We start from the raw sequence: 12,828 nt of genomic DNA on the forward strand, positions 1-12,828 counted from the left end.
GATGGCGGAAACCATCGCCAGGCGTAGGAATGCGCAAGGGTTCCCAGAGCGTGAGGGGCCTGGATGACAGCCTGGTGGGGATCGGAGTGCACGGCCACCGCACTTTGAAGTCCCTGTATGAGGCCAGGGATGCCGAGAGTCGATCGTAAGTATCGTGTGTGTGCGTTTGTGTGCGCGTGTGCGACGGAGAGATTAATTTTGTGTTTGCTCTGTTATCTTTACAGCTATGTGCAGTGGGTGAGGCAGCTGAAGGTGGGAGCAGGGTCCAAGATGCACGACCTGAAGAGGTATGTGCTGGCCCGGGATGAGGAGCAGAGGACGCCCAAAGCCCAGCCGGCACATATTCTCCCACGTCCGGGTAACTACAGTATCTACGCAAAAGTCTGTGCGATGAATATCAGCTTTTATAAATGCGTCGGCGCGTAATCGGTGCTTTGTTGTTCCCTGTACGAGCAGGCGCTGCATCCACGGACCCTGCTGCTCCTTCAGACGCTGAGCTGCTGGCCGCTGGCATTGAGGTCGACTCTCCCCATAAGCACGCATTTTTACAAAAACCCAATCATGCCGTGCACACGTGTATAACACACGTGTAATGTATGTGTAACGATCGGAATGGCGATTGTGTTAATGTGTGTTTATGTGCGTGTGTCTGTTTTACATTCAGTTCAGCACACTAAAGGCCCATTTATACCCTCCAGATCCGGATGAAATTTGTCTTTCCCTTCCAGACGTTGCTCCCGGAGCTGGTGTTCATACCCTCTGTCCGTTTTCAGCGTTTTGTCAGTGTGTCCTCTAGGGGGCAGTGTTGAGTCGTAAATTACAGAGCCGTTGTCATGGCAGCCGTTGCCTTGTCAACGCTTCTGTCAGCTGCATCAGAGAGTTTCAAGGAAGATAACTTAAGTATCTTTGGCTGCATACAGTGGTCAGCTGCTTACCGGCAACAGTAATGGCTTCAGTAGAGGAGGTTATCATACTGACAGTATTGAGAAATAGGAGAAAACGAAAGAATCAGAGGTCTGCGAGGCGGTGGCATGTAAGGCCACTGAATGAAGACCGATTTGTGAACGGTGAATTTTTCTCACTCGTGTTGCCGATGCGGGAACTGGATGAAGAAAGGCATTTCTCCTATTTCCGTATGTCCGCCGCAACTTTTGACTATTTGCTTCGCCAGTTAACACCAGAAATCACCCATGTAGGGTCACATAGAGCTCCCGTTTGTGAGGCAGAGCGCCTCTCCCTCACTCTCCGATTTCTGGCTGCTGGGATTAGTCAACAAGCCCTGGCGGCAAGTTACAAATTGGGCACCGCGATGGTGTCCAACATCATCAAGGAGGTGTGCCGGGCTCTCTGGGTAGTTTTGCAGGACCACGCCAGATTCCCACATGGAGAGCGATGGGAAGCCATCCGTGGAGATTTCTGGAGGTTATGGGATTACCCCAACTGCATTGGAGCCCTGGACGGGAAACATGTCCGCGTGAAAGCCCCGGCAAACAGCGGCAGTAGTTTATTTAATTACAAGGGCTTTTTTAGTTTTATTTTGATGGCTGCCTGTGATGCACATTATCGCTTCACTTTCATTGACATCGGAGCCTTCGGCAAGGAGAGTGATGCTGGGGTTTTCGCAAGAACAAAGTTTGGACAGCAGCTAATCCAGGGACGTCTCCCTCTGCCTCTACATGCTCCTCTGCCTGGAACAGATGTTCTCACACCTCCGGTTTTTGTGGCCGATGAAGCGTTTCCACAAAAGATAAATCTAATGCGCCCATTCCCTGGTAAGTGAGTGGAGTAGCCTTTCTAATAAATCTTTAATTCATTTTTGACATTAAGATTTAATTATAATGGAGCCTTATTGCCTTTTACCCAAAGGCTCTGACTAGCTACATTGTTGCAACATGTGTTTATCCTCTGTAAATATAATTTCTAATAGCCTAATTATATTCTGTTAATAGGATCTCAGCAACTGTCTCTGGAGGAAAAGGTTTACAATTTTCGGCACTCGAGAGCCAGGAGAGTCATCGAAAACGCCTTTGGCATTCTTGCTGCCCGGTGGTGGATCCTCGGAAGGGCGATGGAGTGCTCAATTGAAACAGCAGAGGATGTCACAAAGGTATGTGTGGCTCTGCACAATTTCCTGTCCAAAGGAGACCAATCCCTCCCTGAACAACAGCGGTACATACCACCCGGAATGGTCGACACGGAAGGTGCTCCTGGAGAATGGAGACAGGTGATTCAGGGAGACACCAACCTCCTCCCCACCCGCCGCATCACAGCTGCAAGAGCCACGCAGGATGGCATGGTTGTTAGGGAGATTTTTAAGGAATATTTCCAAACAGACCAAGGAAGAATTGAGTGGCAGGACAGGCATGTCAGACGTGGCACACTTTTAAACTAGGTCCCTTTTTATTGTTAGTTTTTTACCTTGTTGTATATGTTTTATATGTGTATTGTGGTGGAAATCCCCCATGGATTTCTTAGATGCAATTTACTGTATTCTAGTGCATTTTGGAGTAACCTGTTTGACATGGAAAATGCAAAAGCATCAATTAAATAAGTTTTCAAATAAATACCGGCAGTCGGAAAATGGCAATTACAAAGTGATAATTTATTTTCCTAAAACAGTACAGTTAAGCTCCATAGGCACTGGGAACAGTGAACAGTGCAAGGGCAAATATAACTAAAATATAATACAATGGTCAAATTCTTGAAAGAAGAGCACACACGCACACACCTAAATTGATAACTGAAAAGCATATGAACAAATACATAGTGTATACACTACATGCCAAAAGTTTGGACACACCTCATTCAATGTGTTCTGTGTTCTCATGACTATTTACAGTATACTCTACTCTCACTCAAGGCATCAAAACTGAATGAGCACTCACTCACTACTCAGGCTTGCGCGCCCAGCGCGTATCCCAAGCCTCAGTAGCAGGGATGGTACAAAATTCACACACACAGTTAAATCCACAAGAACCTATTGCTTCATAACTCTTTGGTAAAAAAAAACAGTAAAACAGTGAAACAGTAAAAACAGTAATAAAAACACTTTACATCTTACTGATAATTTACTGATAATTAAACATCAGCTGCTGGATCTCTTTCATCAGCTTCTTTGCTTCAGCTTGAGGAAGCTCTTGAAGCACGGTGTTTAGATAGGCTGTAAAGGTGCTGAAGACATTTTTATTTTGTTGCTCCTGTTTTCGTAACTCCTCCAGCCTTGCCAGCAATGCAGCATCCACCTCGTCCATAGAATTTTTCCTCCTCTTTTTTGAAGATCCAGGGTGGGGACTCTGAGAGGGGGTACTTTCCACATGTGCTGATGTGGACACAGGCCCTGCAGGCAGGGAAACACCCTCATTGTCGTTGTCGTCCTCCTCCCTCTCTTCCTCTCCCTCCAGCTCCTCTCCCCCCGCTTGATCTTGAGTCTGTAAAGATACAAAATTGTTATTATTATTATTATTATTATTAGGCTAATAATACAGATAATATAACCAATACTGATTCATATGTGACATGAATAACCAAAGTGAGTGACTATGGCACCTACAACGAACTCATTAACACTGATGGTTTTACAAAGCACAAATAAATGATCAAATAATTAAATACTAATAAATATAAAATAAACATAAATATAATACACTTACATCATAATTGGATGCAGTATTTCGGTGCCTCACATGCACCTTCAGCCAGGCTAGACGCTGGAGGACAGGATGTTCGGGTCCTCCAGCGGCATCCCCACTCCTCTTTGCCGCTGCCTTGTTGTGCGCCCGAACGTAACGGTCACGGGCAAGGGTCCATTTGTTAACAACTGTTTTGACCGGGAGTCCCACAACTGCCGCTATTTCCTCCCAGCTGTTTTTACAACGCTGTTTGTCACGGTGACTCGGTACGGTGGAGTCGTACAGATGTACATAGCCCCTCACCAACTCGCAAATCCTCTCCTACAAATTAGCCGCCATTTTTAAATGTCCAGTGTTGACAGTTCACGTAGACCAAAGAAGGATGTGACGTAGACCCCACTCTTCTTCGTGGACTTTCGAAATTGTACACTTCTGACTCTCTACTGCCCCCACACATTTATGTGGTATTGCTCCGTTTCGCCCGGAGCTCACCGGATTGCTAAGCTCTTGACCAACGGACAAACTGATGGGTGAAACGACCTCCGGAACCGGATGAAAACGTCCGTTTCCGTTATTACCGGAGGGTATAAATGGGCCTTAACGGTCTGATCCCGCTGTGTGTTTCAGCTGCTACCATGTGCCTGGAGGCTGACGCTACCCGAGGAGCAGCACGAGTGGATGGGCCGGGCACTGTTCAGGAGGACAGCCAGCGGGCAGGTTGTCCTCACCTCTGAACTCCACCTGTGGTGGTATCCGCCAGGCGCCCGGCCCCTCTACACGCAGCCACCCGCCACAGCCCACCCCTTCTTCCAGCGCCCCTTCTGCCTCCGGCTGCCCTACAGGATGTGGGCATACCACTTCCGCTGCCCTGCCTGTGGGGGCAAGCTCGTGGGCGCTGGACTCTACAAAACCGTCCAGAGGGTCTTGGACAGGAGCGGCTGGTACTTCATGGGTACTGAGTACCTTGAATGCGGCTCCTGTCACAAGAAGCTGGCGGGCTGGTCGCGGGACATCTTGGAACAGCTGGACATCGCCCTTCGCGAGCAATTCCCAGCTGTTCTCACGTACAAGTAAGTCACTTTAATACATTTCAACACAGCAACTGTGATTTCCCTCCCAGGTTGTCCTGCGACAGAGCGGTGATCAGGCTGCTAAAGGAGCGCACTCTGGGCAACTGTGCGTCTCGCCTCCGTGCCTCTCTGGTGGAGCAGCACACCAGGGAGTGGATGGCGCAGTCGATGCTGTACCTTTCCGTGCTTCGCAAGCTTCGGGCACCGGGCGCGGCACTGCGGGAGGTGACACCGGGACGGCCGCCTGGGTCACCAACGTCGGCCAAGGGGGACGGACTTGCCGACATGGCGGCTGGGCTGATGCGGCAGTACCGCGAAGCCGGGAAGGTCCCTCCCAAGGTTTTGTACGTGGACCGGGACTGATGTGTCACCGTGGGACAGGCCAAGACATCGCAGATGTTCCACGAGTGGCACAAGCTGGTGGTCAGACTCGACGTGTGGCACCTCATGTGTCGCTTCGCAAGAGGTGTCACCACTGACAGCCACCAGCTCTACGGCCCCTTCATGGCGAGGCTCTCCTTTGCCATCTTCGAGTGGGACGCAGAGGACGTCGCCTACCTGAGGGAGGCCAAGCAGTTTGAGGGGAGGAACGCCCACGTGAAGCTGTCTGGCAAGGAGCTCGCCCATCACTGTCGGCGCCGCACCCGTGGTGTGGCCGAGACGGAGTGGCTTCTCCGGGAGGTGCTGGACGCCTTCTGGGAGGTGACGGACAGCATGGGGGACGCATTGATCGACCGCGCCCGCATGGAAGAGATCTGGAGCACGCAGCGCCGGCACCTCGACTGCATCCAGGACCCCGCGGGAGTGGAGCTCTACTCCAAGACGGGGGAGCTCACCAAAGGCGGGGTGAAACTTCCCATCTACAGGTGCGCCAGAGGCTCCACTTTCCTCGAGTCGTTCCACCTGCACCTGTGCCGCTTTATTCCAGGCGAGTCTTTTTTCCACGTGCGCGCGTGCAGAAAAGCTTTCTGTATATATGTTTGTTTAGTTCTTCTCAAACTAACTGTGCGGCTCTGCTCTTTGTTTTAGGTACATCTGCGAGCGACGTACACTTTCAGGTGTACTTGCTGGAGGGCCTGGTGCAGGGGAACAAGAACCGCGGCAGGGCGGCAGTCGAGGGAGGACAACGCTCGGCGCTGCGTTGCTACAGTGTCCAGCTACAGCACAGCTTCAACCAGCTGAGCCACAAATTCCTTGGGCTCACGCCAGTTGACACCTACACCCAGCCCAGGAAGTACACAGGTAAGTTACCTGAGCGACAGCACCTTGTTGCTGCTGCTTTGCGGCATCTGTGATTTAACACCCGTGTGTGTTTGTCTGCGTAGGGGAACTCATTGGGGTGGAGTACCTGTAGTCCCAGACGGGCACTGTGCTGCAGCGGGATCTGGGTGATCCCGACACTCCGGATGGGACCGAAGAGGCCAAGGAGGACTGGGAAGATGGCGATGAGGGCTTTGAGGAGGAGGAGGTGGTGGAGGAGATCCATCTCCTAGAACACCACTTTGCTCTCCTCCAGGCAGCGGAGCCCAGCGGTGCGCCCGCCGCCGCCGTCATCGCAGAGGCCTTGATGTCCCAGTCGGGATCCACCCGCCCACCTCCATCCCGAGACGGCGGCACTGACCACGGGATGGAGGTGCAGCAGGCTGAGGTAGAGGAGGACGTGACAGCACGGTTTTCACATCTGTTGTGATGGTCAGCTGTGGGTTTGCTGTGTGGCTTCACGAGCTGTCTCTGTGTTGCGCTTTCTTGCAGGACGTAGTCGGGCCAGACGGTCACGGCGGCTACCATCACGTCGTGGCCCTGGCCCATGCCCTCGTGCAGCTGCACCACCACACCTTTGTCACCCAGAGACAAGCCAGAGGGATCGTTGCTCTCTGGCAGAAGATGTCAGACCGGGACAAGGCGGCGGTGACCTTCCCCCCACGCCACCAGGACCAGCTCGTCCAGGGCCGCTTCAAGACGAGCCACCGGCGCGCTCACACACCAGGAGCGGATAGCGTGAAGCGGTAAGCATTCACAGCAAGTACACTTCCATGCTTGGGTTCTTGTCCTGTCAGTCACCCACCCTCACTAACATACACACACTCTCTCTCTCTCTCTTCTCTGCAATGTCGTCCTGGGCCAGGGGGCGGGTGCGGCACAGTCTCCAAAGGCCAGCAGGCTTGTGGAAGCCGTCATGCTAGAACTGTGCCACGCTCACAGTCGCGAGGCGACTACGATCGCGGGGTCCGCATTCATCACTGGGGTGCCGACATGAGGGACTACCGTCGGATTCAGGACAACGTCCTGAATTGCCTCACCCTCATGGCGAGCACCCGCATCCAGCTATACGATGTTAATCAGCGGACCCTTACCCAATGGTAAGACCCGATCCTTTTTGTGCCATGATGTGTGTGTGTTCCTGATTACTAATGTCCACTTTTTTGTGTCTGGTTTTCGCAGGCACAACCAGAGGAGCAAGGCAATGATGAGGGAGACCATCGCAATGGTGGTCCCGGGGCCCAGCGCACCCCAGATGGCAGCAGAACCCCTGCCTGCCCCAAGGACTCTGCCACAGCAGCCCGAGCAGCTAGACCAGCCTCTCCAGCACCACCTGCCCGTGACGCCTCTGGTCTGGCTGCCACCATCAAAGGGCCGCTGGCCCCGGAAGTGTACGACCTCATCATCGCCGCTGCCAAGGACAGCTTATCCTCCTTCTCGGCCTCAGCCACCACAGCCACCCTGTCCACCAGCGTGGGTGCCCCCTCCACAGCCGCCACTGCTCCATCCGCAGCCGCCAGCGCCTCTCCTGCTAGACCTATTCCGCGGACCACCGCATGGAGGCACAGGCTCCAGCAGGTGAAGGAAGAAGGAAGGCAGAAGGAACGTCCTGCTCGGGAGGAAGGACTGCACTTGAAGCCATTTCGGAAGGTCTCCCATTTCACGTGCAGGCTCTGTGGCCAACCCAAGACCAAGGAATATGGCCACAGCTGCTACAAGAGGGAGACCTTCTCCCGGGCCGACGGCAGAACTGTGGAGCAGTGGCTAGTGTTATGGGTGGACACAAGAGGTAAGCTAGGAGGCAAACTGTGCTAAAAGCATTGTTGGTCTACGGGGAAACCTCCCTTGCCACACCCTAACATTCCTTGCACGCCTCCTTCAACTGTACCACAGTTGAATTATCCTGGGCTTGAAATGACAGCCAACAAAGATAAAGGTGCTTACCGGGTTGAGGCACCTCACTGACCCCACAATGCAATCTCTCTTGCGTCCCCGGCCAGCTCCAGCGTGCAATCCTCAACTTGGCCCAGGCCAGCTCAGTCCGCGTTTCTTTTGTTCGCTCAGTGGTTGTGTTGTTTTCTGAAAGCCAGCTGCAGTCCTCTCCTTTAGGGGCATGCAACATCAGCCCCCTTCATCGTTGGTCTCCTGTGGCACAGTGCGGTGCACAAGCAGCGTTTCCAACTCTCCCCCAGGCGGCCATGACTTAAGGATGTGACCCTGAATATGCACACGGGATCCTGGCGATGACTGTGGCCATAACACTAGCGGACATTAAGTTGTAAATATTGTATAGTTAAATTGTTCTTGTCTTTATTTTAATTATTTAAAAAAAACTTTTTTCATCATTTTTAAAATTTTACTTGTGTTTGTGTTCTTAAACTCTTTTTCTTTCTTTTTTTTTTTTAAAAAAAAGAACACTTTCTCCTCCTTATTTATATTTTGTAAGCAACCAAACAGTGAATGATTTATTACATTTATTCCATATTACATTCAACCATTAGATAAAGTTTATTCTCCCTTAAAAATGAAATAATTGTAGAAAAATCATGGTGGTAATGGTAATTTTGTTGAAATATGCTAAGTATCCATGTGCTTGAGATGATGCCTTGAACAACACAGTTTGATTGACAGTGATCTTCGAAATTCTGTTTGAGAGGTCTATCATTCCTATTTCGACCACAAAAAATCAGTAAAAATAGCCCAAAGTCGTTTTGGGAGCTGAAATTTCACACGTCTAGCTTGGCTAAATGTACTGTGCTGACCGCCAGGTGGCAGAGGGCGACCGTCCCTGTCTGCGGCCTGCCGCCACAGGCGGCTCTACCTTGCAGAACCTTCAGCTTCCTCTCGCAGACCTGTTTCCTATGAGGGGTGGAAGTAACAAAAACTAAATTAAAAGTAAATTGGGAAGTAAAATTCATGTTATTTAAAACTATCAATGATAATTTAATGCAATTTCATTTGAAGTTACATTTAAATTAAAAGTAAATTAGAAAATAAAATTCCTAAATTTAAAACTATCAGTGATAATTAAATGCAATTTCATTTGAAGTTATATTTAAATTAAATGTGGTGCCTATCCTCCGGCCTTGGGCCAGAGGGACCAAGGGCCTTCCTCCACACTTCGGTGCCTTCTGGAAAATAAATAAGAGTTCTTACAGAGTCTGATGTAATTTAGCTTTTGGTTTATTGCATATGGTGATCAGTCATATACAGCAAACCGGGTTGGTCCGCGGAGCAACAGGTTACAATGCATTCACAAGCATATCCCCAAACATTCTGCCCTCCCCTCATCCTGCATCCATCCTTTATGCCTTTTCTCACTCCTCCTATCTCAGACCCCAACTTCCAACTCCTCCCAGGCTCCCCCTTCAAGATCACCCCATCTTCCATTTGATACACCATTATTTAATTTTTAAACTGTTACATTTACCCCGCCTAGAAAATCCCATAAACACCATAGTCATAAATTGTATATTATTCTTAAACATAACACTTCTGAAATTTCCCATTAATTCCACTCCACACCTATATGATTTTTAAACATAATTGAATAATACAGAGTTCATTTTATTTTTAAGCATATATGCCTGGAATATCACCATTATTTCCAGGCCCACGTTTAAATAATAAAAAGGGTTAAATAACTCCGTTAGCCAGACAGTAAGAAGGCACACAGATTTCTATGTGTCATAAGCTACAAGGTTAGGCCTTAAAACAAAGGGTTAATGTAAGAACTAGGCCCCGTCTGGACACGGTCCAGGAGATGGGCCAGGAGAACTAAACCCTGCAAAGGGGGGCCATTAGCTCAGCACTACTATGATGGGCAACTATGACAAATTGCAGGAAATCCACATACAGTTTGCAAGCATTTGTCAGTAGATGTCAGCTAGGCCAATGCAGGCAATCAGCTGTTATTTTCTAGCTGTATAACTCATAAAAGAAAATATAAAACTAAAATGGGATGCATATGTTAAAAGGGGCAAAAACAGGCTGACATGCTGTAGGGGCATGTCAAGGGGAGGAGATACAATAAGCGAAGGTGGCATGACTATGAGTCAGAGGAAAAAGATACAATAAGCGTAGACTATGAACCAATAGGAGAAGAGAAGGGAGAGAAGATACAATAAGCGTAGACTATGAACCAATAGGAGAAGAGAAGGGAGAGAAGATACAATAAGCGTAGACTATGAACCAATAGACGTGAAGGGAGAGAAGATACAATAAGCGTAGACTATGAACCAATAGAAGTGAAGGGAGAGAAGATACAATAAGCGTAGACAATGAACCAATAAAAGTGAAGGGTGAGAAGATACAATAAGCGTAGACTATGAACCAATAGAAGTGAAGGGAGAGAAGATACAATAAGCGTAGACTATGAACCAATAGAAGAGGATGGCATGACTATGAAACAACAACATAGCGCACAAAGGTTCTGGGGTGACGTCCAAGGAAGGGCAATGCTGAAGGCAGTGTTCCTTCTTCAAGGTTGCATATCCTGACATCAACTGTCCTGCAATAGCTTTCAAATACTTATAACCTAGAATAACCTCTGGCCTTACCCAAACCCATAATCATACAGAATCACAGCATATTAATAACAGTACTTAATGCTTTTCCAATAGCGGCACTTCAATTAATAAGCACCTAATGATAGTATTGATTATAGTGCTTATGTAGTAAAACAACAATATCATGTAATGCTTATTATTGTAGTACTTAATATAATGCCTTTCATTAATAACAGTGCTTTAGTGCATACTAGTGCTTTAGGCCTCACATAAGGCCTCACATTCTCTACCACATAAAAGTAAATTAGAAAATAAAATTCATACAATTTAAAACTATCAATGATAATTAAATGCAATTTCATTTGAAGTTCATTTAAATTAAAAATAAAGTTGAAAATAAAATTCCTAAATTTAAAACTATCAGTTGTGGTAGCTCCACCACTCGCCGCCAGAGGTTCCTTTCCGATCTTGTGCCTTTAATATACTATTTTAAATATAGAAATAACAATCTCCAAAATTAATACAAGTTATACCTCAAAGTTTAATGTAAATGGGTTTATTGCATATAGATCAAAGATCACATACAGTAAACCGGGCTGGTCCACGTGGAGCAAAGCAGTCACATTCACCCTTGAGACCCAGGTCTGAGGATACCCCTCAACTATCTTTTCTTATATACCTTTTTCCTAAACCTTCCCACTGCGGGGCTTACCTGTTAGCCCCCCTTTCTTGGTCCTCCCTCTTTTCCCCTTTTCAGTCTGATTAAACTTTTACACTATTATTTATTTGTCTCTCATAACCATTCTTTATTTTGTCTCAGGCTTCTCTGGTTTTTTTCTTCCATTATCTTCACGCTAAGCCAAGCTATATTTTTTTAAAACGGGTGGAATCCTTCCAAACTTAAGTTGGCAGTGGCCCAAGCTCTCTGAGTCCATTACACCTGCCCTACAGTAATCCCCAGGCCAGCACGTTGCACTTAATACAATTTTTTGTCGGTGAGCTCATGCTAATACACAGTGTTGCTAAGCTAATACAGTTTTTTCCTACCACACAGTGATAATTAACTGCAATTTAATTTGAAGTTATATTTAATTAAAAGTAAATTAGAAAAATAAAATTCATACAATTTAAAACTAACAATGATAATTAAATGCAATTTCATTTGAAGTTACATTTAAATTAAAAATAACGTTGAAAATAAAATTCCTAATTTAAAACTATCAGTGATAATTAAATGCAATTTAATTTGAAGTTATATTTAAATTAAACGTAAATTAGAAATAAAATTCATACAATTTAAAACTATCAATGATAATTAAATGCCATTTAATTTGAAGCAAAATTTAATTTGAAGCTGAAATTATATTTCATTTTGATGGATGTGCTTCATTTCAGGTTCATTCGGTTACATGCGCCACCATTTACTTCAAGTGCCTTTCATTTACTTTTGCAAGAGTTTGAGCAGTTAGAGTTTAGTTTGCTGTTCAGCTGTCAATCACATGGCCCCGCCCATCCACTGTGATCTGGATCGATTACCCATGACTTGTTCTTCAGAGTTCGAGCACCATCTTGTATTTGGGACTCCTGGCCGCGCTCCTGGCATACAGTAAGTATTGTGAATATCTGTCAGCGTTCTCTAACCGCCAATGGCCGCAGCACATACAGTTGGAGAAGTAGAAGAATTCTTTCTACAAAAAACTGCATTTTTGCAGGAATTTAGCTCAGAACCAAATAAACGATGAAATATTGTCGATTCAGTTGGAGTGGCATTGTAGTTTTATCAGTAATGCCCAATCCAGCGGGGTACTGATAAACCCAAGGCTAGAGGAGCTGGTGGCCGAGGCCACAAGAGAGGTTGCTTTTAACGATCCGGAGCCCCTCGTTCAGTTAAGTCTTCTGCCCTGAATCGTGTGGTGCTATTGGAAGCCACGTTTGAATATATCTTATGACAGTCTTGCGCAGTTTGTAGATTGTGGGTACTCAGCTGTAAGAATAGAAGCATGTCTTGGTGTTCACCCAAACACTGTAAGACACCGTCTGAAAGAATTTCAATTGGACGGGCAGCATAAGTACTCCGACATAAGTGATGCAGATCTAGATACTCTGGTGGAGAATGTTCTGAGCCAGTTCCCGAATACTGGCATAAGATGATGACAGGGCACTTGCTCTCCATGGGCCATAAAATTCAACAATGTTGCATTCGCAAGAGCATGAACAGAGTGGATCCAGAAGGTGTCCTTAAAGGGACCCTACGTGCATCTTTGATCTCAAGGAGGCAGTACTCCCGTTCCTGGGCCACAGTCGTTGTGGCACGTTGACGTAAATCATAAACTGGTAAGGTATGTAGGCTCGTGGGCCTAT

The sequence above is a fragment of the Megalops cyprinoides genome, chromosome 25, assembly GCF_013368585.1.
Source record: "Megalops cyprinoides isolate fMegCyp1 chromosome 25, fMegCyp1.pri, whole genome shotgun sequence".
Lineage (NCBI taxonomy): Eukaryota > Metazoa > Chordata > Actinopteri > Elopiformes > Megalopidae > Megalops > Megalops cyprinoides.